Genomic DNA, 23380 nt, shown 5'->3' with positions numbered 1-23380 from the left:
TTTCGTGCTCGCCGTGAGAGCCCAGGGAACGGATCCGCATCAGAGACCCGGTGCTGAGTGGGGTGAATCCAGCCCCAGGCCAGGCTCGGCCCCGCTGCCCCCAAAACGGGGTCCTTGGGGGCGAGGAGTGACCCCAAACCCCAAATGTGGGGAGCTGCAAACTCCAGAGCTCACCCGGTGATGCGTTGTTCCCGTGTCAATATTTACGGTGGGTAAGCAGGGCCGGTGGCTGCAGGCAACAAGTGTACGCTCCTCTCCCAGCCGCAGCCGTTGGAGCGATGCTTTTTTTCCCTGCAGATTTTCCAAATTTCCCCCTTCCCACTTCTCCTGCTGCTCCCGTAACCCTGGCCCTGCACAAAGAGCGGGGCCGCGGTGGGTGCGGGCAGCTGCCTGCCATGTGGGCTGCTGCACGGCCCGAAGGCTGGGGGCTCGAGGCTGTGCTGACCCCATTGAACCCCCTTCATGGGCTGTGCTGACCCCTCTGAACCCCCCCCCATTGCCTCCCGCTGCTTCAAACCCTCTGGAAGCCCCGGCCTGTGCCCGGCTGGGTCTGCTCCTTGAACTTTGTGTTTTGGGTCAGCTCAAGAATTTGCCCCGGAGGGGCCGTGGTGCTGGAGGTGATCTGTGCAGCGGGTATTTCCCCGGGCTCGCAGGCGTTTATGGTTTGAACTCTCCTGTGACCTCTCCCTCGGCATTCTCACGAAGCAAAGGTTGGGGCTTCGAGTGCCTGAAGACGGCGGGGTTTTGCTGAATCCGGTGTTTTTAATCTGACTTTGGAGGTGGTGTTGTTCCAGTGGTGTTCCTCGGCTGCGTGGGGTGAGAGTTTTGGCGTTTGGCTGAGGTTTTATCAGCAAGGTTAAGGTTTGCTGTGTGATTTTCTTTAAAGAGAAGGGTTTGAGGGTGATGATGATAATTCATAAAGGGAAGGGAAGTGAGTTGGGACAGCCGGGTTAGCATTTCCAACTCCTCTGAAAGTGGCGACAAAACTTCTGGATGGCTTTTATGAAGTTGTGCTTAAATCTCTGAATTTCACCGCTGATGTATTTGGTGGCTCTGGGGCTCAGCTCTGCCCTCCTGGCTCCGCAGTGCTCCGAGGCCGTGCCTCGTGCGGGGAGGGCAGAAAGGTTGCAGTCCGAGTCCCGAGGAGCCACGGGAGGGAAGGGAAGTTCTGTGTGTGACAATATTTTATAACTTCAATTGGGTAAGTTTCAGTATGAGAGAGACTCTTGCAAAACGCGTTCAGTTTATTGAAAGCAAATGCACTCAAACCCTACTTTGTTGTTGCCAAAAGGGAAAAAGTAGAAGCTATTTTTGGTGCGAGAGAGGAGATGGGGCATGCACATGTCTGGGGCAGGAAAACACTGGTACTTTGTTCTTCTGGCTTTATGTGGGTGGTGGTTTCTGTTATTTAGCTGTGTGTTTCTGCCAAGTTGCAAAACGTACCTGGTTCTGAGAGCCCTGCAGAGGTCAGGGCCTGCTGCGCAGCTCCGTGCAGGGCCGCCTCCCGCGGCGGGGCTCCCACGCTGGAGAGGAGGGTGGATGCTTCTGGCTTCACACCTTGGGTGCCAGGGAGGTGACGGGCGTTTCTTCACGACAAGATCTGGACTGAAACCGTCGACTTGCTTCACTCGAGCCACCACCAAACAGCTGCTGCTTGGCACTACCTCGCCTTCGCTAACGGCTGCGGCTGGATTCGGACCAAGCCGCCTCGAGTGGAGGTTGTACCCGGCCCCGGAGCCAAATCCGAAGGGGGGCTGGTTCAGCCGTGTTCGTGTCTTGTAATTACAAGACCCAGTCTGAAGGCAGTTCTGTTATGATTGGCGATGAAGGCATGCGTGCAGCTGTGCCGATAGCGACACGTGGTAATAATAGAGCTGAGCTGCCCGACTCGTCCCCGCTGCAGCTCCGGGCTGCGCTGGCTGGAGTTGGTCGGAGCAGATGTCCTCGTGTTTCGTGACATGCACGTGTGTTATTTGGCCCTTTGATGCCTTCCAGTGCTTCTCCTGCTGCTGGGTTGGTTGGTAGTGACCCAGGGACGTTCCTCTGCCGAAATGCAGTCCTGGGTGCAGGTGGGTCGCGGTGGGAGAAGCCCACTTAACGTCAGCCGTAACCTGTGTGTGAGTGAGCATCATCTTCTGGCTCTAGGGAGGGGAGGAAAGATGTAAAACTGGGGAGATCACAAGAGTGGGTAGGAAAGGAGGGTTAAATGGGTAAAATTTCCGGAATGGGCTTTGGGCAGATGATTTGAAGAGTGGCAAAGTGGTGTTGGGTTTGAGAGGTGCAGCGCTCCCTGGCCCTGACCTGATGGCTCATTCCAGCCAGATCGATGGACACGTCTGAAAATTGAGGGCAGAGAGGCGGCGTGTGGTTCAACGCTTTGAATTGTTTTCCTGGTGGAGACTCTGCCCTCACTGCGAGGGTTCCCTCTTGCAAGGGGCTGATTCTCCTGGGTTTTGTGGCTGCGAGCAGCGATCCACCAAACGCAGACCACGGGCTACGTGCAGGGGTAGATGAGGATGGGAATCGAGGACAATGTGTGCTTGAAAGGACAGTTTTCTTCGTGCTGCAGCACTTTGGTGAGCTGCAGCACGCTTCAGTCCTCGCTGAGAGATATGAGCAGAGAGCAGGGTCGGCTCTGATGGAGCCGGGAACGAGGCGCAGCAGCACCCAGTCACTGCTGTGATCACTGTCTGAGGCTTTCGCAGCTGCTGAAGGATTTAGGCATCGTGAGGCCATGGGTTCTCATCCCGGATGCCATGACATAAGCTTCGGTGTGGCTTTAATTGGGGTCTTTGCTGTGTAGACGTGTTGGAGTCGTGGAGAATTGCTCCTTATGGCTGGGGTTGCCCTGGCACACAGGTGGCAAGGCCTCGGATTTACCCTGTGGCGCCCAAGGGTCAGATTTTTGTGTTGTGGAAGAAAAATGGAAATGGGTCTCGTGTAATGAGCGTGACCAGAGCTGCTTCCTGAAAGGGAAGCTGGCGAGGGGAGGCAAACCTCTGGATCTGCGGGCATCAAAGTGCCCCCAGAGCCTGGTCCAGGCGAGGGAGGGAGCTGCTGGGAAGGGAAGGAGGGCAGAACAGCAGCAGGAAATGCGTGATTTGGACGTTTTGGGAAGTGAGCCCTGACCCACACGCAGGACTGTACAGGGAGTTGAGAAATCCGGGTTGTGCCCCCAGTCCCCTGCCCACCCCTCTGCTCACTTCCCTTCTTCCCAAGGCCCCCGGTGAGCCTCGGGGGCACGGGCTGCATGACTGAAGGCCAGGAGCGTGCCCGGGGGGGCTGCAGCCACCTGGCCAGCGGGCTGAGTTGGGCTTGGGGGTATCCAAAAGGTGGCCAGGGTAATGTGGAGGGGCTGCGGTTACTGCCCTGGTGTGAGGGCTGTGGGATGGGGCGAGCAAAGCAGGCGGCGTGGCTACGTGTCTGCGGGGAATGCCCCTGACTGCTCTGAAGCTCGGGAGCAAACCTTAACACATGTGAGGGATGGCAGCTCCTTCTAGTTACAGGGAAGGGAAGTTGGCTCCAAATTAACTTTATGATCCGTGAAAGTGAAGGTTAGTTAAAAAAAAAATAATAATGCAAATGCTGAAGTTGTGCAGAGTCGCTGAGTGTGCTGCTCGCTGTTTAATGCCATCCATTATTTTTTTTTTTTTCACTCCCAGTCTGTGTTTTTGGCTTGGGAGCAAATTACAAGCAATATCAGCTTACGCTTGGATTTGAACCCGCATTGCTCTTAGTCAGCTGAAATATTTCCCCTTATCGCCGCTCCCATGATGTTTATTTTAGAGCGGATAGCATCGCTGCTTTTCTGCTGGCTGCAGGGGAGAAGCCAGCCTCTGAAACAGCCCAACACCTTGGAAAGAAATGATCTCAAAGCTGGTTCCGTTTCTGAATGAGATACAGCTCCATTTTCCATGGAGAGTTTTATGCAAGGCTGTATCCCGGAGCCGCTCGCAGCATTAAAAAAAAAAACAACCCAGGAGGCAGCAGATGGATGAATTGCTGACAGATTTAAAATTGTCTGACAAACATAAAGCATTCAGTCGGGAGGCCAAGGCTGGAGGGAGGTTGCGGAGAGGGGGGGAGGAGGCAACAGAAAGGTTGAGTAAGTTATTCTGGGCAGGAGAAACGGTGCTGGGGAGGCAAACTCCAGCAGGTTCAGCCTGCAGGGGGAAGGGAAGGGCCGGGCCCGGCTTCACGTGGAGGGACGTGGCGAGGAGCGTGTTCCCATCAGGGAGGAGGAGGAGGAAGGGCTCTGAACGCAGCCTGGGCAGCAGCAGGATTTGGGACGAGTGGGCTGCCCTCGGAGGAGACAATGTGGTGGGGCTGAGATGGTTTCCTCCAGTGGGAAGTGCTCCAGGGGAGAGTGCCAGCGCCTGGGGAGAGGCAGGGGATGTGCTGGGCATTGTCTCGGGGAGCTGCGGGCCCATCTGCAGCCCTCCGGTACATATGGCGAGGGAGGGAGAGCCGGCAGGATTTCCTCTCCGCGGTGCTGGCTCCCGAGTTAATAACTAACCAGGCAGCCCTGGGTTTATCCTTTCATTGTGGAGGAGAATTATTTACATAATACCACTCGGCGTAACCTTTATTTAGCATTGTTTCCCCGCTGTAACGCCGGACCTTGTGGCGGTGCCCAGAAGCGCGGTTTTGGCCCCAAATACCCGGGGCGTTAACCCTTCCCGCCCAGCCACTCTTTTTCCCTGCGTGTGCAGGCAACCTGCAGGAGCTCTCCGCTGCTGTGCCCATCTGTCGTGTGGTTTTGGGGCTGCTCCATCCCCTCCGTCCTGCTTTCTTCAGGCTCTGGGTTCGTGCTCAGCGCCGCGATCCGAATGCCTTCCGTCGTCTTCCCAAACAAGACAGCGTTTGTCCTGTGCGTGTTTGGGCAGAAGGGTTTGTGCTGCGAGCCCTTGTTTTTGCCATGGCTTCACGTTAAAGAAGGCAAAATGAAAGAAATGTGTCAGCCCCGTGGGTGGGGGATGACGGGGTTTGGGAAGGTTCCCGATGGGGATCATCCCGTTGTCTGTGCTCGGTCCCCAAGGACTTGCATTCCCTGGGCAGCCTTCATCCTCCTCGGAGCGTGTCGCCGTGGATTTTGGAAGGGGAGAGTGAAGGGCTGTTTGGGATGGCACGCAAAGCCAGGCTTCCCGAGAAACCCCACGGCCCTGGCTCGGAGGTGGAGGATCTCTTCCTCCCCGCCGCAGGATGCGTGGGCTTCTCATGGGCTGCAGCAAACAATGAGAAGTCAGCTTTCCATAGGAAAATGTTTCAAAACCACATGAAATGACCCCAACAGCTAGGTTCCTATAGGACCAGGTCTCAGTGGCATGGTACATGATCACTTGGTAAATATCTCGGGCTCTGCAGGCTCCCAGGCTGTGCTCTCCCAGTGCTGCAGGAGCTCTGGTGAGCGCGTGGTTTATCGGTGGAGCAGCAGCACTTTGCAGCCCTGGACAAGTGTTTACCACCAAGCTCTTGCCCTGACGATGCAAGGAGCTGGTTTTAAGGCTGCAAGTCCCCAGGAATTTATGGTGGGCCACCCAGTGCCATGCCAACGTCCAGCTTGGCCCACGGGCAAGTGGTCAGCCCTGCTGGGGGCGATGCGCAGCCTGTGTCGGTTCTGTGCCAGCGCCGTGGACGCTACCTGACGGAGCCTGAAACTTGCTGGAACAGAGGAGAAGCTCGTTAACACCCTCCCCGAACCAATTAGAACTGGCAGGGTGAGTCTGTACTGGAGCCGCGCTGCGAGACGTGTGGCTGCAGCGTTCCTCAGCCGCTGCTTGGAGCCCTGCAGCTTCGGCTACGGACTCGCCAAGCCCTTGCCATTACAGTCATGCGTTTCGTGATCTCATGTGGTATGTAAATCTTGGGCGTGGAGCAGCCCTGGTGTTTGCTATCAGAGCTGGGCGCTTGGGAAGTTTCTCTACTCGTTTGCTCGCGGAGCAGGGGGGGGTTCCTGCACCGAGGCTTTAAATAACTGCATCCCTTCTGCTTTGGCACGAGGCTTCCTTCTCTTTGAAGGGGGGCACTCCTACCCCTCGGAAGAACCTCCTCGACCAGGTGTTGCCCTTGTTTTTCTGCAGGTACCGTGTCCTGTACTTCCACTTGGTAGCTGCTTTCAAAATGGAGCCTGGAAAGCTCTCTCCCTGCCTCTTTCTGCCTCTGCTGCAGTTTCGAGCTCATGCCAAAGTCTCCGCTTCATTTCTAGGTCACCCGTCTGCCCTTTCATTTCCCCCCTTCATGCTGAAGCTGGCCGCCTTGTTTTGATTTGGTAATATGTGAGGTGGTGTCCACAGACACAAACAGGCAGCCCAGTGAAATTCGTGTTTCCCTGCAGCCTTGTTCCTGTTGTGTGTGCGTGTGAATAATAATTTCCAAATGCTAGACCAGAGCCGATTAAAAACCGTCGAAGAAAGAAAACGCAGCAAAGTCTGCACATCATGGGAATCTGTGGATCCAGTGTTTGGGGAAAAAAACTCTGAACTGGCAGTGGAAAAAGCCATCAGTGTTATTCCTTGAGGCTTTCTGGTCTTAACTAAGTCATCTAGTCTTAACTAACCCACTTGGAGGGTGCCAAGGAGGTGGCCCCGTGTGCCTGTGCTGGACGCTGGCTGTGTGCTGGGGTTGTTGGTGACTGTGGTGCCTCTGCGTGTGCTCTGCAGACCTGGTGGCCACCCTGGGTTGCATTTGAGATGTTTTTTGCACAGCTCCTGTGCTGCTGGCTCGGCTGCGTGCCTGTGGCTGGAGCTGCCGAGCGTGACTGGTGACGGGGTGCGAGGCTTCTCTGCGCCCCCAGTGGGTGCTTGAGAGGAGGTCAAGAGCCAAAAATTGGACTGGGGAGTGGCGTACGGTGCTGAAGTGCTCTGGGGGAGTGTAGGTGGTTGTTGGTTATTGAGCTGCGAGGCAATGGGTATTCAGAGGGTTTTGTGCAACCCTGGAATTGGGGCCGTGGAGCAGTTGCCATGTGCTGTGTGCGCCGAGCATCGCGCTGCGGCCTTGTTCTCGGAGGAGGTGATCCTGCTGACAGCACGTACAGGAGGTGTCAGCCAGCCCTTGTTTCTGCTTGCTGTTTTTCTCTTCATTTGTAGGTTTGAGTCTTGGCTTTGTTTTTGCTGTCTCGACGAGGTAGCTGCTAAAAAAAAAAAAAAATCTTTATTTTTTTGGCGTTTTTGGGGCTCAAGGTGCAGTGATTAGAGAGGCACGGAAAGAGCTGCTGCGGTTTTGGTCCAGCACCCAGCCAGCTGCCTGCAGTGCTCCTGAGGGCTGCGTGGCGATGGGCTGAAGTGCTGCAGGAGTTTGGGTTTTCTCCAGCGTTATGAAACGAAAGCAGAGAGACGTGAGTGCATACCTTAAGGCTCGTGTTTTTGTTGTCGGCTCTCGCGCTGCGGGAAGCTGAGGCTTGCATCTCCATCGAGACTGGTGTTCCTGCAATCCAGAACGCTTTGTGGATGTCTTTAAAGCTGGGAAATGGGGAGTTTGCTCTGCCCAGAGCTGAAGGAGCTGTGCTGTGGAGCCAGACCCAGGTGTGCAAGCCCTCTGCTTGCTCCTGCTTCCCACCACGTGCGTTTTGCTATCAGCTCCACCAGGACAAGAACTTTGAGTTCTGTCTGCGGCACTCCCCCCGCCCCGTTTTTCCTCCGGTCGTGCTTTCGAAAAGCCTGCGGATTTCTCTGCAGGAGGCTTTTGCTCCCCGCACAATGCGCCGTTGTGCTCGCCTGGCTCTAGTTCCTTGTTTCATGCGGAAACACCTTGAACCTTTGGCGGAGCTGGAAGGCGGGTGCGGGGGCAGCCCCCTGGCCGCAGGCACGGGGCTGTTCCAGGAAGAACGTGTCCGTGCACGACGGCAGCCCCACGTTACCCGGGGTCGGACGTGCCTGGCTAACACAGGTGCTCCCTGCGCTGGGATCGGCGAGGCCACACGCCTCGGGTGTCGTGGAGAGGCTACAACCAGGAGTAAAAACGTTGGCGCTCGCCTTCGTGAACTTGGAGCACTTGCCAGCGAATTTGGAGTCAGGTAACTGAGGCTAAAATACCTGGTGTAAAGGACGTGCCAAGGAATGTTGCTAACCTGGGGCCTGATCCTGCCTTCGGTGGATCCGGTTTTGCATAAATGTGATAAAGGTGCCCATGGTGCCGTGTCCTGGGTGCCTGGATTGCCACCTTGGTGTGCAAAGCAGAAGAAACGCCTAAATAAACCCAGCAGCTTTGCCTCGCGGTCTTGCCAAGTCAATTTGGTGTGCACGTTGGGAAGTCAGAACAATTAGTTACAGAGACAAATGGGTCTGCCCTGCGCTCTGCACCCTCGTCACACGGCCGGCTCGGAGCCTCGCGATAAGCACAGCAGTGAAATCTGTATGAAGCAAGCAATTAAGGCATCTGCAAGAGAGGAAAAAAAAAAAAGCAGCAGCTTACCATTAACCTGCTGAGAAAGGTGGCGCTGAATCGCGTTCCTTAATGGGTTTGGGGCTGTCTGTCAAGCAGGGCTGAGCTTTTTGACTTTTTCCACTGCCTTTTGCTGATTTTAGGATAAATTTCAGGGCTGTAGGGCTGAGTTCCCTACCGTGCTGCTCCTCACCGTGTCCCTCTCGTAACGCCTCTCCCTCCAGTTACTTTTGACCAGTTGTGGCCCAGTTAGGCACTGGATAAACAGAAGATGGGAGAGGGAAGGGTCCTTTCCCCACTTTTGGAGGAGCTTGGTCGAATTGCAAATTGCCTTTTCTCTCCCCCTTCCCTAAATCTGCCCTTCTCCCCCTCTGTGAGCAGTGGGGTGTTGCTGGCGTGCCTCGAGCACAAGGATCAGTGTGTGCCGCAGCGTGGATCTGTGAGCGACGGCAACGATGTTGATCATAAAAGGGCAGAGTGTAGCTAATGACACTTAAAATATGTGCTTGTTTGGGGAAATGCTCTAACTCTGGACTTTTTCCAGGCACCGGAGCAGATGAAAGAGATTTGGCTGTGTGTGCGGGGAGACGGGCAGCTCTCCGTCGCTTCTTGCTGGCAGGGGTTGGGTTTTTCAGAGCACCCAGCATCTCTCTGGTTGTTCACACATCCACGGGGCAGTCTGGGGGGGGCAGATCTCGCACGGGTCCTGTTTATTTCCGCGTGTGGCTGCGTTTTCTCGCCGTGCCATTAACCTGTTTGCTCTCCAGCACTATTTTTAGCAGCCGTGTGATGTGTGGCCAGGAGCCTCCCTGCGAGCGGTGTTTGTGCAGTGCCGAGGGCCAGCAGCCCCCGGTCCCGAGCAGGGACACCCGTGTGCAGCGTTCCTCTCTGGGCACTGTGGCTATGGTAACCGACTTGGTTACAGCAAACTCGACTAATTAACCTAACGAAGAGCAGTTTCCAGGCTGAGGCTCTCCCCTTGGATTTCAGGGCAGTGCTGCCTGATGCACCACCAGCCTTCGCAGCCCGCACTTCTCGGCGTGCTCTCTGCAGCAGGTTTCCTTCCTAGGACCCCGTGAGCTGGGGCAAATGCCCAAGCTACGCTGATGCAGGACCACATGCTCTGCTCTGGACGCCCACCCAGGTCATCAGCAGCTGTGACGTTCCCAGGAATTAGAGGAGGAAGGTCCCGAAGTGGGTGAAACTCGCTGCGATTTCCTCCTCGGTCTTGGCGGGGTGAAAGGAAGTTTTAAGGACACTTTTCTGCATCTCCTCTGTCTCTGTGCTGCACTGCGAGATCCCTGCCGTGCCGACGGCGCCGTTAAAATCCAGGCAGATCCAAAATCCAGGCAGATCCGCAGGCTGGAAAGAAAACAGCACGTCCTGGAGGTGCCTGCGCACGTCTGCAGGTCTCCCCGTCTTAACGCACTAGTTAAGGGCATCGCTGCTTTGGACCGTTCCTCCTGGGTTTAATTATTATTTCAGTGATTGGAGCTGACGACTGCAGCAGGGGCTAAAGGAGTTCAGCCTCAATTAAAAGCCGCGCTGTGGCAGGCAGCACTGCAAGTCTCAAGTGTCTTCGGCAGGCCGTCGGAGCGCCATGTGATCGGTTCGGTTGAGAAATCCGAGTAGGCAGAGAGCAGTTTCTGGGATAAACCTTGTGAGTGCTTCTCAAAATAGCCTGAAAGCAGGGTTTTGCTTTCCACAGCCCCTGCGAGCCGGTCAGAATGTGAGGCAGATCACTAAATATTGTTAACCTCTGATCTCCAGCAATCACGTGTGGCTTTCTTTATTTTTTTTTTTTTTTGATGCTGCCTCTGGCATGTTTGAGCTTAGAGGATTTGCGTATCCGTGTCTTTTTAGTTTTAATTGTACGGGCTGGGAACTTCTCGCTCACCATTTCGGGATTTTGTTTGTTGCGCTGGAGCTGAAATCACCGCGCAGCCGCTGACCCCGCGGCTCCTCGGGTTTGACCCTTGGGAGCCTCTCGGGCAGCCTGGCAAACAAATGCGCTGGGAGAGGAGCACATGAGAGCAGCCTGAGCCGCTCCTCTGGTCAGTCATTGACTAGGACTCTTGTTTCCATTCCTTTTGAAGCTCTGCCTAATCGCTGGCATCGCGGCCCCGTGCGCTGGGCACCTGGAGGGGATGCCGGCTGCTCCCTGCGCGGCCGCGCGTGACGTCCCGGGTGTCAGGGGGGGGTTTGAGAGAGCCCAGGGCTGGAATTGGGTTTTACTGGGGAAGAGATTGTCATTGGTACCCCTGGGATCTGGCGTCTTTATAAATACCCTCGCCAAGCTCGGTTTGAGCGTGTGGGTTCACGTCGGTTCGTTTGCCTCAAAGAGGGTCGGGAGCATCCCAGGGCTGTGGGCCCTCTGTGTAATTCCTGATGGCAGCGTGAAATGTTGGTGCTGGGGAGGGCAGATCGAAGGGTGGCAGCCGCTGGGTGGAAGCGACTGCTTCAGATGTGGCTGATCTCGGGCCTGGCAGAGAGATGGGGATGAGAAGTGTGCGCCTACAACCGGTACTGCTGCACGGATGGGGACTGGTCCCCGTGCACCTGGTGCCGTGTGGGTGACCGAAAGCTTGTGAAGCAGCTCTGAGGTTCTTGTTCTGCCTCTGTTTTCCATCCTTATTTCCCTTAAAAGCTCTGGGTGACACTCAGGACATGCTGCGGGACTTGATTCTGCCGCTGAGTTCACGCAGAACAGAGAATTGCTGCTTTTTGTCGGGGATAACAATCTGCTCATATCCCACGCTCGCTGTCTCTCCAGCTCGTGGGTTTGTAACCTGGAGGGAGCTGCTGGTGAGCTGACGTGGGGAGAGGTGAGGTCCCTGTGTCCCTGGCTTTCCGTGGGCATTACTTAAGGAACTTGCTTCTCCTTCACGTTTTGCTGCTGGAACCAAATTTTATTGCAAAAATGCGGTTTGAGTGGATATTTGAATTCACCCTGCTGCTTGCTACGGGGCTTTTAGGCCAGATTTCCAGCAGCATCCCCACTCTTGCTGCGGGCTGTGCTGCTCTGCTCGGCTCTCCCCCTCTGGACCCCGCTGCCTGCAGGGAGCAGCTCGTCCTCCGTGTACGAACCCAAGCCCATGAAAAATGTGCTGCGGCCGCCACTGATTTGGAGTAGCCCTAGAAAATCATTTTCTGCTGGTGGATAGTGCCAAACCGTTTCCCTCCGCTTCCCTCCGTCCCCCCCGCCCCAAAACAAAAGGGGAGATGAAAGGCTTCATTAGGAATTATTCACTCAGCTCTGCCGCCTGTCTGAGATCTGGCTGTCTACTTTCATCCCCGAGCTCGGGAGAGGTCAGAGGGCATCTCCCCGGGGAGGATTTGCTGTTGACTGAATTGCACTCTGTCATTATCCTCCCGGATAACGAATGCAGCGGCCTCATTGGCACCGGCTTCAGAAAAAGCACGGTCATCTGCATGCGGCCTTGAGGCAAGGGGCGAAAACCCGAGGAGGGCGGCGTGGAAAACCTCCAAACCTCCCCGTGTGGGAAACGGCGCGGGACGGAGCGGCGAGCAGGATGCCGAGAGGTCTGGAGCAGCTGGGGACCCTGCTGCGTCCCTCTCCTCTGCTGAAACGGGGGGGCACACAGCGAGGGTTTACAGGACAAAAAACCTCTTCGGATGGGGTGGAGAGGGTTGGATTTGTTCCTGCTTGCCTTGGTGGAAAATGTGGCATGCTTGCGACACACTTTGAAATCTTTTAATGAGATTTAAAGCAGCTTTTTTTTTTTTTCTCTTTTGTTTTGTTTTCAGATAGGTTGCTTGAAAGAAAAACCTAGAAATCCCCCTGAGCTATAATTGCTGGGGTGATTTGAATTCAGCTGCTATCTTGGAAGAGCTTTTCCGGCAGCTGATTTGAAAACAACCTTTGCCACGGGTTTGTGGATTGTCAGGCAGCGCCGAAGGATCCCGAAGTTGCCGGTGGGGAGGAGAGAGCTGTTCGGTTCGGTGTGCTCTGCAGCTCCAGGTCGTGTTACAAAACACCCAGGCACGTTTGAGGAAGACCTGAGGGGGAGAGGCAGTTTTTTCTTTCTGGGGCTGGAGGGATGAAAGTTTCGCTAGCTGGAAATTAGTAAGAAGCAGCTGCGGGTACCTGAGCCCGTTGGGCTGCCTGAGGGAAGTCGATAGGCCTGAAAAAAGCTTTCGTTTTAAGTCCTGATTCCAGATCCCGCTGCCTGGTGCCTTGCTCTTGTGCCTGCCACACTCGTGCAAGGCTGTGCCCTCCTGGGCTGTGGCTGCACGTCACTGAAGCGCCTGGGGGTGGCCGAGGGTGGCCCCGTGAAGTCGAGCTATCCCCGTAAAGCGAAGCGTGAGGCTTCAAAAGTTGGCCCAGGCAGCCGCCTGGAAGATGCTGCGATAAAATTGCTGGCCCAGGTAATTTGCATCCTGACAGCGTGCGGCAGCGGAGGGCGAGAGTTTGTTTATTTCTGCCATCTACCTCGCAATCAGCAGTTTATGAAGTGGCCTTTTTGTGCCGCGAGGCGGTGTGTGCAAGTGTGTGTTTAAGTGGTTAGGAAGAATATCCAGTTGTGAGATTGGGTCAGATTACAGGCTGAGAAATGCAGGCGGTGGCTCACATCTGGATGCCCTGACGGTACAATAGAGGGGTACAACAGGAGGGGGTGGTCGTGGCGAGTTCCCCTCTTACACCTGAAGCAGGGGGGTAATTGCTTGAAATCACTGTAATTCTGCCACCGGCCTCAGATGAGGTGAAATTATCCTCTGCTGTAATAAGAACAAAACAAAAAACACAGCAGCCTGGGCAGCTCTTGTTGGTGTAATCCGGCACAGAGTGCGTGGGGCTGGCCGTGAATCGCTTGAATTGCTTCTCGGGATCCTCCAGCTCCTCGCTGCTGCAAGAAATCCTTCTCGGAAGGGCGATTTTCTTTGTGGCCGACTGCACGGTGCGTGCCCCAGCCGTGGCTGGGAGCCTTGATGAACTAGGGCAGAAGTAGCTCCCTTTATTCAGGCAGCCCCGTTTAAGCCTTCCCTATTCTATCCCGGGCCCCCATTTGCCTACGTTATAAATAAGTGTGTGGCTGCGTGCTTGTGTGTGTTTCTTTTTTAAGCCGAAGGCAACCCCTTAAGCTCTTTTCTGCAGGTCTGTTCAAGCTGGGGCATGGGGAATTCCTAAGAGGATTATCATGGTTTACTTGATACAGAACTTGAACTTGAGCAATGGCTTATCTTATCAGTGATAAAAGACATGGAAATGAAGTTTACGTAACCGAGGAGGCCTTGAACATGGCTTTTTTTTCCTCCCCCCCCTGGAATGACGGATCTCTCGAGTTCCTTCCCTCCAGCACTTGCCGTGTTTTCTGCTTTCTGGCACGTACTTCCCAGGTACTGCTGGCCTTCGGTTCTTCCCAGCGCCACGTCTGAGCGTTTTGCAGCAGGTCCCAGCACCCGAGGAAGCGGTGGGAAGAGGAGAGCTGCGGAGGCTTGGTGAGAGAGCTTGGGGACTTGCTGCTTTTGCTGGAAAGCATCGTGTCCAGGCTGGAGACCGGTGCTGGTCGCAAGTTTCTGCGTTGTTCTGAGCTTCACAAGGCCCTCGACAAGGCGTGTCGGGGTGGAACAAGGTGCTGGTGATCAGGGGCGGAGAGGTGAGGCAGCCACTCGTGCTGGAGAGCTCTGCGCTGCTCCCGGGCGTTTTCTCCCCTTCAGCTCCACCAGATTTGGGTGGATTTGCTCGCCTGGATGTCCTAGCCCTGCCTCTGCGCTGCGTGGGAGGAATTTCATTTCTGCTGTCGCAGGCTGTGGCGGTGGCACCGAGGGCCCGGCAGCGCCGTGCCTCCCATGGCAGGGCTCCGCGGGGCTGGCGGGCTGACAGAGCTCGTGAGAGGGAAGCGTCAGGAAATGCCTGCAGCCCTCGCCCAGCTTGCTGGCTCCGGGCACACTCAGTATTTACACCACGCTTCTCCAGTTTCCCTCGGGGCCCGCAGCCGCCTGCCCCACGGCCCCGGGGCTGCGATAACAGCGGGTCTGTCTGCATGGCACTGGGTTTGTCTCCTGTGGTGTCCTCAGGGAGGTCCCTGTGGGGCTGGGACTGAAAAAAACTCAGCAGAGTTTTTTTTTCACGTTTTTGTGCAGTGTGTTTGGGGTTGGCCTCTCTGCCCCAAAAGTTTGTAGCTTGTGCATCTTCTGCGTACCAAGGGGTGACTTTCCCTGTAGCAGCCAGGGAAAAGTCTGGCGGCTGAAGCTGACCCTCCAGCTTGTGTGAAACCCCCCTTTAATGCTGTTTACTCCCAGCAATACTTATTTCAGGAGAGGCTCGTTGCTCAGCCCTGCCTGCTGGGGAGGGATGGACGGGCTGCCCCGAGCTGCAGGCTCTCAGCCCTGTGTGCCCTGAGCCCCCAGCTCCTCCAGCAGGGATTTAATTTCCACAGTGCTGCAAAAGCTTCCCCAGTGCCCGGCTATCAATTGGAAAGCGGTGGGGGGGTCTGGGGGGCAGTGGGGAAGGACTCGTGGTGTCTATGGCAACCCGCAGGCGATAAAGGGATCGATGATGTGCTGCTCTGCACCGCCTGAAACTCCAGCGGGGCTGCCTCTGCCTGCCGGAGCCCACTGTGGGGCCGTCAGCCTGCCTTCGGGGCTGCTGCCCCCGTGTCTTCACAGCCCCCAGATTGACTTAACAAAAGGAAAATATTGATCTTCCCTCGCTGCATTTTGTACAGACTTACAGCATCAGAAGTTTCCGAGCCGCTGCCTTCACACCAGTCCTCCCAGTACAGAGGGCGTGGCTCGGGGGGCAGCCCCCCAGGACCGGGGTCCCAGGGGTTGCGGTGCCGCAGGTGGTGGCAGCCCTGCAGGTCCTGCATCTGCTCCTTGCTCTGCTGGCAGCACCATGAGCTCATCCCAGTTTCCCCCAGGACTTCTGTGATATCTGGGATGAGGGCTGGTATCTGTAGGGCTCTTCTCACCTTGATTTCCAAATGCCTTTCAGCATGATTGGAGGGACTGGGATTCCCCAGCCGGGTCAGTTTGGGCAGGGGCATTTTGCTCCTAATTCGCTGTGTTATGTTTGTAATCTCGTTCATGCAGACGGAGCGACCCGCTGGCTGCAGCGGGGTGGAAAATCCCCCAAGCATGCTATGAAATCCCGCGTCTGTCCTGGCTCTGTCTGTCCGGCTCCTCCTGTAACCCCCAGCGTGCCCTGCAGTGCTGTTAATGGGGTGGTGGCCCAGAACCCATCCAGCACCCATTTCAGGGACCACTGCTTGCCCGTGGGCCAGTCTGGCCAAAGGATCCGAGCCCCTAATTCTGCGCGGCGCGCCACTGAAGTGCCCGAGAAATCTGCCATCTCCGCTGCCTTGTGGAATAATTCATGGCTCTCTTGACTCCGAGCTCGTACAAATCGATAACTTTTCCCGTTTTTCTTTTTTTTTCAGTAGCAGCTTGGTTAAACTCCCTGATTCCTTTGAGCTGCTGGTGTGGAAGGGCCCTGACTCGCTTCCCTTTGCCGTGTGTGCATCTCCCAGCAGAACCCAGGCAGGTTTGCATGGAGCTGGCTGTCCTCACCGGGACGCCTGGCTCGGGTTCCTGCGGGCAGATCTGGCCTCCCAAACGCCTTCTCTGAGGTCTGTTGTGCCTGCCCTGTGTTCCCCAGTCTCTGGGTTGGTGCTGTTCAAACTCCTGCTCGGAGGCAAAGCTGCAGAGGTAGGGAAGGTCGAAGTGTTTTGCTTCTCCACTCGAGCACCGCGGGACCAGCTAGCGAGAGGGAAAGGCGCTGCGGGGAGTGACTGGTGGTAGCGGGAGGCCAGCCCCTGCCAGCAGCTCGGCAACCCCTGCAGCCCAGTAATTTGGATATGGATATGTTAATTTATTCCTGCAATTTCGAGGCCTGTCTCCGAACGCCGGAGCGCTCCGCTGATCTTTGCTCCCTGTCAGACGCGGAAACGGAGCCTGGAGTGTACCAGTAGCAGCTGTGCCCTTCGTGTTGGGTTATTATCCTTTCAGAATTTAATAACGTGACACCCCTTTTTACTGGGTAGCTTGTCCTTCCCTCTAGGAACAGATCGATAACAGACCTTGTATCTGCTATTTGGATGTAATTGCCGGTGTCAGCTGATGTCTGGTGCTGCTCCTCCGACCGGCCCTGGAAGCACGGCGAGGATTTCATTTCCAGGCTCCTGCTGCATCCCCGAGCCTGGGAGGTGGGGGCTGTTTTAGAGAAGTTTCCCTGCTCCCTTCTCTCCCTGCTCGCGTTTTGTGATACGTGGGAAGGGGGGAGAGCAGAAATGAACCCTCGGAAGGTCGTGGCAGATAACTGTGTGAGCCACGCTGCTGCGTATCGATGGCTGCGAGGAAATTAAAGCTGACTGCCTGGCGCTGGCCGTGCCCTGCGGAGCATACAGATTGCTGCAGGCTGCGGGAAGGGTTGGGCTCTGCGTGGGGAGCAGGCGAGAGGGCTCTCCATTGCAAACAATTATTCTTCCCGAGTCTTTAGGGTAATTGAAGAGGGTAATTGCTGTACTGCCATGCGTGTAATCCACAGGTTGCCTGGGGAGGAAGGAGGAAATGATTCGAGCGCGTGCAGGTAGTGACAAGGGGAGGGTTACTGCTTGCACCCTGCCTGGTCCTCTGCTTCCTCGCTCAGGTTGCCATCTCCCTCGTTACAGGGAGCGTCTGCGGGGTAATTAGCGGGATGCGGAGCTGTGGGGATGGAGGCGGGGTGCTGTGCTGCTGCTAATTTGAGGACTGCTTTCCAAGGGAGCAGGGCTTTATTATTATTATTTTTTTTAATAACTGCGTTTGAGGTGAGGTTTTTGTGCATAACAATCCAGGAACACAGTAACTACAAAAAGTCTGCGGCGTCCAGAGCTGAAAAACTACTTCATAAATATTTCCTAGCGGGAGGCTTCGCCTGCGTGATCCCCCCAAGGAAGGAGAAGCGGTGATTAATGCCTGGCTCCATCCCGCCGGATCCCTCGGCGTAGCGTGCCATATTAAATCTGCCTGGCTGCTGGTACCTCACCCTTAAAGGCAGGCGCAATATTAGGTTATCCGAGGTCTGTGCAGCGGGTGGTGGGAGCCCAGGCGCTGAGATTCCTGCCTCGCTTCAGCCCCTGGCCAAAACTCCCTTAGATGGAGCCGAGGCCGGGCTCTCGCTCTGTGTATTTGTTTAATCGCCTCGTCTCCAGAGAGCGCAGAACTGCCGGGAAATGCGAGCCCGTTTCATTAAGAAGCCTCGATGCCCATTTTCGTAGCTGAAAGCCCTGTGCCACCGTGGGCACCCGGAGAAGGGGATGAGGTCCTAAAGCCTGGGGCAGGGGGGTTTAGGAAAGTACAAACCACCGAGCAGAGCTGTGACCCACCATTGGCCTGCGCCGTGCTTCCCCTCCACCCCCTCTTTTTTTTTTTTTCTTGCTGCATTTTCATTATTATCTCTATTTTTGTACCCAATTAAAGCGGGAGGTGAAGGGGAGGGAGAGAGCGGAACAAGACGGACGGATATAATGGGGCTAAATCCTGCCCAGCTGTTTTCTCAGCAGCCGTCTCCCTCGCGCTCCCAAGGAAATAAATGCTCCTCTGGAGGGTCCTGGTGCTTAATGATGGTTTGAGGAGCGCACACACACACAGCTCTGCAGATGCAGCCCGCCTGCGCCATTCCGGTCGTGCGGAGAGCCCTGGGACCCCGCTCCTCTCACAGTCAGTGCGGTGATAAATCATTCATAGCCTCAGCAAATGCAATTCTCCTCCTCGCTCTGCACATCAGCGGTCCAGGACCCTGAAGAAAGCCTGCCTCTGTAGTCCTCTGAGGCCGAGGCAGGCGCTGCGACAGCTGGGAGCGTCTGAAATTAAAGGAATGGGAAGGGCTCCGAGTGCCGCGTCGGAAGAGCAGCTCTGTGGGGGTTTTTGTGTGGTTTGTAGCAGTCCCGGGGTAATGAAGGGAAAGCAGGGATGTGTTCCTCTCATGGGCTGATAAAGCAAGGTTCGTGCTTGTTTTGTAGGGATCCGTCCTGCTCCCAGTGACGGGAGGTGAAGGAGGGCAGGTCATGAGCTCAGTGGAGAGTGTGGCTTTGTGCAAGCCGCCTGGTTTGGGGGTATTTCAGCTTGAAACGAGCAACAGACTGGCTGGGTGAGCCTGGAACTGGTGACAGCTTTGGGAGTAGCCTTGTCCAGCGGTGTCCCCAGAGCTGGGGAGGGCAGCGGCTGGGTCTGGTGCCACGGAGGAGGGCGAGAGAGGAGTGGGACCTCTCATGGGGGCAAGCAGGCCTGCTGCAAATGCTCCTGCTCTCCCTCCCAGCTGGGCTGGTCCTGGGCACGTCAGCACTTTCCTCCTCTCTGTGTGCGCTGCTTCAGCCGGTTGGTGTTGGGCTTTACCCCTCTGGAAGCCCCAGGTAGGAGGGATGCCCTCTGATATTAACCACTGCCACCAGCACCTGTGAGAGGGGAGGTTGCTGGGCTGGAGAGATGCAGCCTCTGGCTGTTTCCGACAGAAATCCAGCCCTCAGACTTCGCTCCCTTCTGTGGCTGAGCTAATTTGGGTTTCTGGTTATGAGCCTCACACAGTGAGGTACTACAGGGAGAGGGAAAAACACAGACGCACCTACACATGCTCTAGAAATCTGTCAGAGCCGGGCTTGCTGAGAAATTCAGGCCCAAGCATGACCTACTTAAAGGCTGTTAAAATCTGCAGGGGAATGCCCTCTGGATTAGATCAGCATGATCCTATCAATTTGCGCTTTGGGCTGGAGGAAGCAGTGACTGAGTTGCTTATTTTCCCCTGTTGCACATGAAGCGAGGGAAGGCTGTGTGTTTTTTTTTCTCCCCCAGCCCTCAGACTCAGGAGCAGAGGAGGTGAGTTTGGCAAGCACAACGCCGTGGGCTCCGCCGCTCCAGCAGAGCTGGGCTACGTGGGACACGGTCCTGGGTGCTGAAGGAGGAGGTGCTGATCTCCCCAGCACCCTTCTGAGACCCGGCTGCTTGGCTCTCTTGGTCAGGTTTGTGCTTTTAGTCTGATCTGCTGCACCCTGAGAGCCACCTCAGTAAAACACGAGGAATATTCCAGCCCCGTCTTTCCCCTCTTGTCACCAGCCGTGGTTTATGTAGGAGCAAGCAATCTTTATTTTTCCCAGCTAACAAATTACTTCCAGAGCTCAGCAAGGACGTGCATGTCCGCGGCGAGGAGGAAATAAACAGGGAGGCTGTATTTAATTTCAGCGTCTGCCAGAAAGGGGGGAACCGAGCGCTTGCCAAGGAAAGGTTTTTTTGGATTGGAGGTGCACCACGCTTCATTTTCCAGGCGACTTTCTGAAAATAAAGACGCTGTGATGGAAATAAAGCTTGCTGTGATGAAGAGGAATCGGTACCTGTTGGCCGGGCGTTCGGGCTTTGATTACAGAGGAAGCTTTGCCTCGGGTGGCTCTGGGGGGCTTTCAAAGAGACTTTTCTGCTGCCTGCAGTACCTGGCACGGCGCAAGGAGCAAGGGCTGCTTGGTCCGCCGGTGTGAATTGTTCTGCCAGACTTCAAAGAGACGTGGAAATACCCAATCTGTCGCTTTCAAAGGGAGGAATAAAATATTCCGAGAGATTCTAAATGGAATTGCAGCAGCGGTGCCTCTTCCACCCCATGCCTTTGAGCTGTTCACTGATCTTTCTGATTGGGGTAATGCGGTGAGGAAGATACAGTATTCCCTGGAGGGGAGCAGCTTGTGAACATTATTGCTCAGTCAGCCTGAAAAGCTCCATTACAGGCAGATTTAGACCCGTCTTTGTACACCGAGAGGCACAGCCTGACGCCCGGCAGCGGGCTTTGTCTGGAGGACAGGTGCACGTTGAGCCCAATTATGTTTGGCCTTTGTGTGTCCTGGGTGTACCCCTTTCACCTGCCGCCTCGGGGGGCTGGCCGAAGGCTCGGGGCAGGCTGTGGTTCCCCGTGTGTGTCCCAGCCACGAGGCAGCCCCCAGCAGGACCACAGCCTCGCCTGCGTGGTCCCATCTGTTCCTGGTGGCTGCCAGGCACTGAGTGAGCCATCCTCGGTGACACCAGGAAGGTGAGGAATGAGCTGAGCTGCCAAAAACCCGGCTGGTGTGGATGCCCTTCAGCTCTTCAATGTCCCTGCCAGGCTTCTGTGTCATAACCTGGTGGCTGTGGGTTGTGCTCGCTGCTAGTGGGGCCTCAGGTGTGGAAATGTGGCTGATGTTGGCCACTTGTCTTTCTTCCGTGTGCTTTTCCATGCTCTGACCCCTGAATTTCAGTCCTGAGAGCGTGATCCCAGGGAAAGACAGCGGAGACCGCGCTCGGGAAGAAGTCCCAGGAGGTCTTCATTCATCCTCGGGAGCTGCTGAAGACGAGTGGTGGAGATCAGCCGGGGGATAAACCATCAGCCTCGTCAAATGCGCTGCGAGAGCGTCTTCGGGGTTTTGTCTGCGCTTCCCGAGCTCTGTAATAGCTTGTGCTGCTCTGGAGGGGATGTCATGTAGGAGTTTTTTGGAACAGCATGAATATGGAAAAGAGAGAGGATTTCCTGAAAACACAGTACAGATTGTTCTTGATGTCTCACAGCTCCGCTGGCGCATTGGAGACACGGAGCTTTTATCTCTCCCACTGCTCCTCGCGGCAGGCCCCGGAGGAGCTGCAGCGGGGAGGGTGGAACCGCGCAGCCCCTCTGCGCCTCCCTGCGGGGACAGACACGGCTCTGGAGCCTCCCCGGCGGCCTGGAAGGACCACGGCAGCAGGGCTGGAAACAGTGCTACGAACCGTAGAGCAAGGGCTGGCTGTACAGACACCGCTGGATTGGGCTGCCTTGGACACAACGCTCCCTGGGGATAACTCTGGGATGCGCCGTGGGTGCGCTTGGTGCCCAGGATGCGATGCAGGATGGATCCTGCCTGTGCCTTCGAGCTCAGCATCTCCGTACCATGCTCAGAATTGAGTCCACGTGGTGAGTCCTGCTTATAGCGGGCAGGACTTCGCACGTGGGCTGCTGCATGGGATCCGCTGGGGGTTAGGGTGGGAGAACAGCGCGGGGGCAGCGGCGCAGCTGCGGCGGAAAGCCCGGCGCACACAGCAGCAGCGAGAGGAGCCCGTGGGGATGGCCTGGCTCCGGCCAGCCATTGTCCCCAGGCACAGCTCCGCCGAGCAGCCTGCCAGATCCGGCTTAGCGTGGTCGCAGCTGTCGGCTTGGCTGCCAAAAGGAGACGGCGAGAGGCTGGGGAGGGGTGGAAAGGAAGGAGAAGTTCCCTTTGAGCAGTGGCAGCGGGAGAGCAGCGAGGGTGAGGCCTGTTGATTACACGCTTATCTCGGGTCCTTTTGTACCCGTGCTCCAAGGCACGCTGCGTGGACAAAGCGGCCCCGTGCAGCGCTGCGAGGAGGACGGGGGTGGAACGGGGTCTGGGAGCTGCAGCAGCAGAGTTTGGGCTTAAAACTTCCCAAGAGAAGGATTTTGTGTAGGCAGAGGGGATGTCCCAGGTGGGACAGGCTTCCTGGGAGAAAGCTTTGCTCTCACCGTGGTCTCCGCACTAATTCAGGCACTTGGCACGTGTGCTCGCTGAGTAGCTCCGAAATGTCGAGGATTTTTGTGTGTCATCCATGAGAGTCCTGTTCGTGCAGCTGGCGGTAGGAAATGTAGAGGACCTCTCCTGCCGGGAAGCAGTCTTGCCCCTGGAATGAGAGAGCTGGCTCAGCAGCTGCACGGCCTGGGCTTTATCCTGCGTTTAAAGGCTCTCTCCAGCCCTGAAACACTTCTCCCAAAGCCACTTGTGCCGTGTTGGTGTTTGAGCACGTTCCCTTGCATTTCAGCTGTCTGCTTGCCAAGCACAGCACAGGTGAGGCGGGGAGGGGGCCGTGAGGCATCTCCTGAGTGGGAAAGCTGAGAAGCAGCAGCGGAGCTGCTCACCTGCGTGGGAGCCGGGGGATGTTTTATCCTCCTGACTCCCATTGCCTCACCTGGAAGGGGGCAGAGGCTCCTGGAAATGCCCCCTTTGGGTATGAGAGAGGAGTGGAGAAACCAGCTGGTGCCCCAGCCATAAAACTGCGGTGTTGGAGGGTGCAGGCTGTGCAGGAGGGTAGTTTTGGGGGGGTGTCATCGGTGGGAGCAATGTATGGAAGCAGAGTTTTAGTCCCTTGTGCTAAAAACACTGGGGTGGCTCGGGGAGGGTCTGACACGTGCTGGAGAAGCCCGTGTGGGCGCAGGGGCACGGCAGCAGCCTGGTCCTTGGGGGAAAGCCAGCAGGGACCCAGCGGGTGGCAGGATGGCTGGTGCAGCCCCCTGCGAGGTGTGTGTCCTCCTCCTCTGGGTGGGCAGCTCCTGGTGGAGCTCGGGAGCATGCAGTGCTCCTGGTGGTGCAGCTCCTCCCCAGGTTCCCCGTGCGCTTTCCTTCGCGCCGGCTGCGTCCTCTGCGTGTCACTGACCGAGTAACACACTTGTGTTGTTGCTTTGGAGTGGGAAAACAGAGCTGGAGTGGGAGTGCACATGGCAGATGCCTGTTTTCTTTCAGAAAGCCTGAGGATAGTAAAGACCTAATTAGCATTCTTGTGAAGGCAAGTCAGAGGGAGACTCCGGGATTTAGTTTTGCGAGGAGGGAGTGAGTCTGCATCGGGGAAAACAACAGATTGCTGGAAATGTGCGAGCGAAGTACTCGATGCTCCGGTGGAGGAGAGGAGACGGCACAGGAAGGTGGTGGAAACACTCAGGTAGGTGCTGCGAGGGCACGGGTTTTCTTCAGCACTGCCTGAACGGTGGCTGCAGCCCGTGACCCGGTACTGCCTGGTGCTTTCCATCCCTGTCCCCGCTCAGGTGCGGCGGTGGGAAGAGCTGCCCCGTGATTCCAGCCACGTGGGGAAAGTGAGCTCCCGGACGTCACCAGCCTGCGAAAGTGCCAGGCTCTTGATCGTCAGCAGAGGAGCTGAGGGGCCGCTTACTTCATCTCTGCAGTCCCATTTCATTTGCAGCTCTGGAAGGCTTTCGTTGGAGGTGATCCAGGGATAAATTCCTTGTGCGAGGCAAGCGTTTTCCAAAAGCGCGTTGCTGTTGGTTCCCCTC

The 23380-nt window shown here is 56.3% G+C and overlaps 1 protein-coding gene across 14 annotated transcripts in view; it reads left to right on the top strand.

Annotated features, from left to right (window-relative positions):
* The window catches only part of NCOR2 (nuclear receptor corepressor 2), a 221881-nt gene that overhangs the window by 941 nt on the left and 197560 nt on the right, over positions 1-23380 (top strand). The gene's annotated exons all lie outside the window — the stretch shown is intronic.

Source organism: Anas acuta, chromosome 17 (genome assembly GCF_963932015.1).
Source record: "Anas acuta chromosome 17, bAnaAcu1.1, whole genome shotgun sequence".
NCBI lineage: Eukaryota > Metazoa > Chordata > Aves > Anseriformes > Anatidae > Anas > Anas acuta.
This window is presented reverse-complemented; position numbering and strand designations above follow the sequence as displayed.